The sequence below is a fragment of the Sus scrofa genome, chromosome 14 (assembly GCF_000003025.6).
Source record: "Sus scrofa isolate TJ Tabasco breed Duroc chromosome 14, Sscrofa11.1, whole genome shotgun sequence".
In the NCBI taxonomy this organism is placed as follows: Eukaryota; Metazoa; Chordata; class Mammalia; order Artiodactyla; family Suidae; genus Sus; species Sus scrofa.
The window spans coordinates 40,587,976-40,593,810 of record NC_010456.5 but is presented as its reverse complement, the minus strand read 5'-3'; positions in this window follow the sequence as shown (position 1 = coordinate 40,593,810).

Genomic DNA, 5,835 nt, shown 5'->3' with positions numbered 1-5,835 from the left:
TGCTGGCCTGCGTCACAGATCAGGGCAACACCTTAACCCACTGAGCGAGGCCAGGGATCAAACCCAAACCCTCACTAGCTGGGTTTGTTACTGCTGAGCCATAATGGGAACTCCCGGCTCTTCATATATATTAGCTCTTCTTATTCTCTTCTAGACTCTTCTTATGTTAAGGACACAGTTCTGGGGAGTCAGGAACACGAGGGACCATCTTGGCAAGTTACATCCCCTTTTTGAACCCTGGGTTCCTCTTCTCTAAAATAGGGTGGTTGTGTAGATGGAGTGAGATGATGAATAAAGGATTTAACACATATCCAAGAATACTGCACCAAGAAAGAAAGCAGCTGCTGGATCTTTTCCATGCCCTCCCCTGGTGCTGGGCAAGTTAGGGAAGCAAGAAGAAATATAAGAGCCAGCACCTGCACACTGGATTGTGCATGGCCAGTTTGTTTGTCAGCTGTCCCTTTAGACTAGAACTTTCCACCATAATGGAAATGTACCATATCCGAACCATCTAGTACAGCAGCTACCAGCATGTGGATGGTATGATTAGAGAACTAAATTTTTTACTGAATTTGAATTGATTTACATTTTTTTGGTTGTACCTGGCCAGGAACTGAATCTGAGCTGCAGCTGCAACCTACTCAGATCTTAACCTGCTGTGCCACAGCGGGAACTCCTGAATTAATTTAAATTTAAAGAGCCATAGTAGCAAGTGGCTAACATGTTAGAGAGTATAACAGATGAGGAAATTGAAGCTTCAGCAGCTGGCTCAAGATCTCAGATTAATTAGATTAATTAACAATTAATTAACGTTAACGATTGATTAGAAAAAGTCTAGAGTCTAGGTCTACACAACTGCCAGTCCTTTATCTGTTTTCCCATTCCAGGGCACTGCCTGTGACTTTAAGACCCTGGTAGCACAAGGAAATAATCCCCCAAATCCAGCCTTGGAAGGTAGTGAGACTTGAGGTCAGAAAACCACTAGGGTTGGGGCTTGAGGCCTTTCTGCACTGGAGGACAGTGGTCACAGATGCTGCCACCCTCTGCACCCCCAGGCTTGTGTCCATCTGACAGGCATTTACTGAGCATGCAGCATGCACTGGCCAGTGCAAGGCATTCAGTAGACACAGCAGAGAACAAGTCAGATAAGATCCCTGCACTTAGGTCACTTACAAGCCAATCAGGGAAGATAGACAATAGAGAAGTGAGCAATAGATATTTATAATATTCATGAAATGTGTTCATTTTTTCGGTAAATAATTGCTGAGTACCTGCTAGATGCTGGAGATACTGCAGTGAATAAGGCAGAGGCGATTTCCACCAATATGGACCTTACATTCTAGTAAAGGTGGGGGTGTCCAATAATAAAAACAAAAACATATTATAATATAATAAATATGATATGTTAGGCCAGAAATTCATATATGCTATAAGGAATATAAATGATTTGGGGCAGTGGTTTCCTTCCTTCAGTAGGGAAATCAATGAACCATTTAAAACCAGTCCCAAGAAGTAAAAAGGATCCAGCTCGTCCATGAATGCAGGGAAAAGCATTGCCAGGCAGAGGGAATAGCATGTGTGAAGGCCCTGAGCCAGGCCCTCTATTAAGCATTATGCATGGATTATTTCTTCCCAACCACCCCTGCCCCAGGTACATGCAATTATTATTAAAAATAATGGATAACAAGGCTCAAAGAGGAAGAGGGACTCCCTGAATACCTACATCCCTTAACTTCCTGAAGTGGCAGAGACGGGCTTAGAATGCAGGCTCTTATTACCATCAAAGCCCACACCTTGATCATGAGACTCAGCCCCTTTGTTCCTCTTTCTAGGAATGACAGACATCAGCAAGCAGAGGACAGGCACCTCCAGAGGGATAAAGGGATATTCTGGCCCTGCAGCCTAAGCCATGGGCACAGCCAATAGCATCAGGGCCACTTTGCAGGACCGTACTGTGACAGTGACTCTGTCATCATAGAGCCAGATGCCAGACTTAAGCTGTGTTTGTCTTGTCACAGTCAGTGAGAGGTTCAGCCACAGCCATTAAAGTATGCTGGGGAGGGGGCTCTTCCATTCTCCTTCCTTGAGAGGGGATCCATGAAGGCTTGAGGGCACATGGGAGAGAAGGCTAGGGAAATAGGGAATAACAATGAAACAATAATAAAGATAGCAAAAGCTTATATAAGGGTTACTGTGTGCAAAGCCACTGTTCCAAGGGCTTTGAGTATATTGGCTTGTTTAACCCTCAAAACCACCTTGTAACATCAGCCCCATTTTACAGATGAGGAAACTGAGGCCCAGAGGGTCTTATAATTTACCCACAAGTGGCAGAGCTGAGATTGGACTCCTGAGCTCACACCTCAAGACAAAGCGAAACATTGTTATTGTAAAATGAGACAAGCAGAAAAAACCTACAGAGCAAATGTACAACTTAGAGAGAGGCAAACACCCTTGAAATTACCACACAGGTCAAGAAATAGAACTTTTCCAGGCTCCCCAGAAGCCTGTCTTTGTGTTCACTCCCAATCACAGCCTCCTCCCTCTCTCACTCTAAAAGCAAACACTTGGAGTTCTGCTGTGGTGCAACAGGATCAGTATCGTCTCTGCAGGAATGGGACATAGGTTCAATCCCTGGACTGTCACAGTGGGTTAAAGGTCTGGTGTTGCTGCAGCTGCAGCATAGGTGACAAGTACAGCTGGGATCTGATCCCCGGCCTGGGAATTCCATATGCTACCGGACAGCCTAAAAAATTAAAAAATAAAAATAGGGGAGTTCCCATCATGGCACAGTGGAAAAGAAACTGACTAGGAACCATGAGATTGTGGGTTCGATCCCTGGCCTCGCTCAGTGGGTCGGGGATCCCAGTGATGCCATGAGCTGTGGTGTAGGTCGAAGATGAGGCTTGGCTCCCGAATGGCCTATGCCACAGCCACAGCATAGGCCAGCAGCTGTAGCTCCAATGTGACCACTAGCTGGGAACTTGCACATGCCGCAAGTGCGACCAGAAAAAGAAAAAGAAATAGAAAAAAAGCAACTTCTATTCAGACTTTATTTTTTATTTTTTTATTTTATGTTGTCTTTTGTCCTTTTAGGGCCGCTACCACCATATGTGGAGGTTCCCAGGCTAGGGGTTGAATCAGAGCTACAGCCGCCGGCCCACACCACAGCTCAGGACAATGCCGGATCCTTAACCCTCTGAGCGAGGCCAGGGATCGAACCTGCAACCTCATGGTTCCTAGTTGGATTCGTTTCCGCTGAGCCACGATGGGAACTTCTCTATTCAGACTTTTATAGGAATCATTCCCTTGATTATGGGTTTTTTCCCCCACTTGAATAGACGCTGTCATTTATTCAGGCTCATTGTTTAAAAACCTGATACTGTTCTTGTCTCTTTTAATCTACAAATCCTCTCTCCATCGTTCTTTTTCTTGTAATTTATCTGTTGAAGAACTTGAGCCCTTTGATCTGTAAGGCTTCCCGAGTCTGGATTTTGCAGATGGACTCACGGGTCATCTCAACATGTTTTTCTGTCCTCTGCATTTCCTGCCAATTGCCTGCTAGCAGTATGGTCAGACACAGGTTCTTCTCATTGGGCAAAACCTCTAAGGGTGTGTTCTTCTATTAACAGTCACAGAGTGTCCACGTTTCTCTTTTGATCAGAGCCAGGCTTTTAATCACATTGCTATAGGGATGCTGGCTGCCCTCAGCTGCCCTGTGGCCACCCTGTGATTTGTTCCATCCTCTGGACCTATCTGTCGCCAACGTTCAGGGTTTGTTTTGTTTTTTGGCTGTGGCGTGCAGCTGCTTGACGTGGGATCTCAGTTCCCAGACCAGGGATTGAACCCCCGGCTGCAGAGGTGAACGCACCAAGTCCTAACCACTAGACACCAGGGAACTTCTGGTGAGCCTTTTATAGGCACCAAGTTTTCTGTTGCTGTGGGCCTGGCTCACACAAAAGGCAGCCCCTCAGACATCCCACCTGAGCCTCTCTAACCTCCAAGGTCTGCGGTGGGATGGGGTCTTGCTTCTCTGGCCAGCGTCATCTCTGCTTCCCCTTCCAGCCCAGGACACCGAGCAAGTGGAATACTGCTTTGTTTTCCAAAGGAGGAGCTCCTCTGGTCCTCCAAGGGATTTCTGAAACAGTGTAGATTGGGGGCTCTGGGCAGAGCTAAATAGGAGCAAGCAGGGCTGAAGGCCTGCCCACCAGGGCATGGAGCCAAGGGTTTAATCTCAGAATTGGATTATTCAAGTGAGTGTAGAGCTCCCAACCCTTCTGGCCTCGGGGACAAGAGGATTACCCCGGCCTCTGGCCAGAGGCCCACAGTCCTTACCTGCCAGACCGAGGACACGGATCCTCTCTCTGCAGCAGCATATGAGCAGGCCATTTGCCACCTGCCTCCGGCTTCCAGCCTGTAGCCCACTGCCTCCCTCAGCTACCCAGAAGCACACCGGCCTCCCACGTGTCTGGGATTTACAGCAGCGTTATTCCAATTGCAGTCCTGGCAGCATCAACATCGCTGGGAGCTGGTTAGAGATGCAAATTCTTGGAGCCCAAACGCCGAATCCGAATCACTGGGGATGGGGCCCAGATCTGGAGCTTCACAAATCCTCCAGGTGATTCTGAGGGACAAGCTCAAGTCTGAGGACCACTGGCTCGGAGTACAGGGCTCCATTCCACACACCTGAACCATCATGCCACAAGCCTGTCCTGGATTCCTGGCAACTCCTACCCATAAACTTCTCCTTTGGGCTGCTTCAACCCTTCACGTATGGGAAATGATTACAGAGTTCCCACTGTGGCTCAGTGGCCTAAGAACCCGACTAGTATCCATGAGGATGCACGTTCGATCCCTGGCCTTGCTCAGTGGGTTAAGGATCCACCATTGCTGCAAGCTGAGGCATAGCAAGCTTCGGTGTAGAGAGCAGATGCGGCTTGGATCTGGTGTTGCTGTGGCTGTGGCATAGGCCACCAGCGGCAGCTCCAATTCCATCCCTGGTCTGGGAACTTCGATATGCCACAGGTGCGGTTCTAAAAAAAAAAAAAAGAAAGAAATTACAGTGATCACTGTGGACCCTGTTTAATAATGGCACATTGCCCACTTTCACAGTCCCCCTGGAGGGGCCCTCAGTGCAATGCCCTGATCACTTTACTGTGGACTTCATCATCCTTTATCATTCTATCGTTACAAACGAAGAAACTGAGGTTCAGACAGGGGACGTGACTGGCCCAAAGTAACACAGCAAGTAGATCCAGGGCTACTATCCTATCCTACTTTTCACTCAGTGGAGAGGCCAACAGCTGATTCTACATCTGCCTTCACACACACACTGGGATTTCCTTGGGCACAAACTGAGTTGTTGCTTCCTCAAGAAAGTATCTTCTGACTCCCCAGAGTAATCCAGACCTCCTTGTTCTATCCCATCCAAGGTCCCAGCATTTTTCCTTAAATGTAGGATCACTATTTGTAATCACACATGGGTGTGATTATTTTGGTCGGTCTCCCGGACCAGTGGGAAAGGTCCAGGGAGGCAAGAAGCGAGGCAGAGCCTTCTAGATGCTCACCAACCAATATCTAGTCTCCTTTCCTTATAGAACCTGACTTTGTTCAGGCAGCTGCATACCCAGCTACATTGCTATATGCCCTGATCTCCCTTTCAGCTGAAAGCACTGTCTTCTGGCTTCTGAGAAGAGCGTGAAGGAGCCTGGGCACCTGATGCGAATGCAGGAAAGCTGAATGCAGGGAGGTTCAGCCAGTTCTGGGCATGCAGCTGGTACTCAGGAAATGTGTGCGTCATCTACCCAGGTTGGAGAAGCAAAGACCTCTACAGCGGCC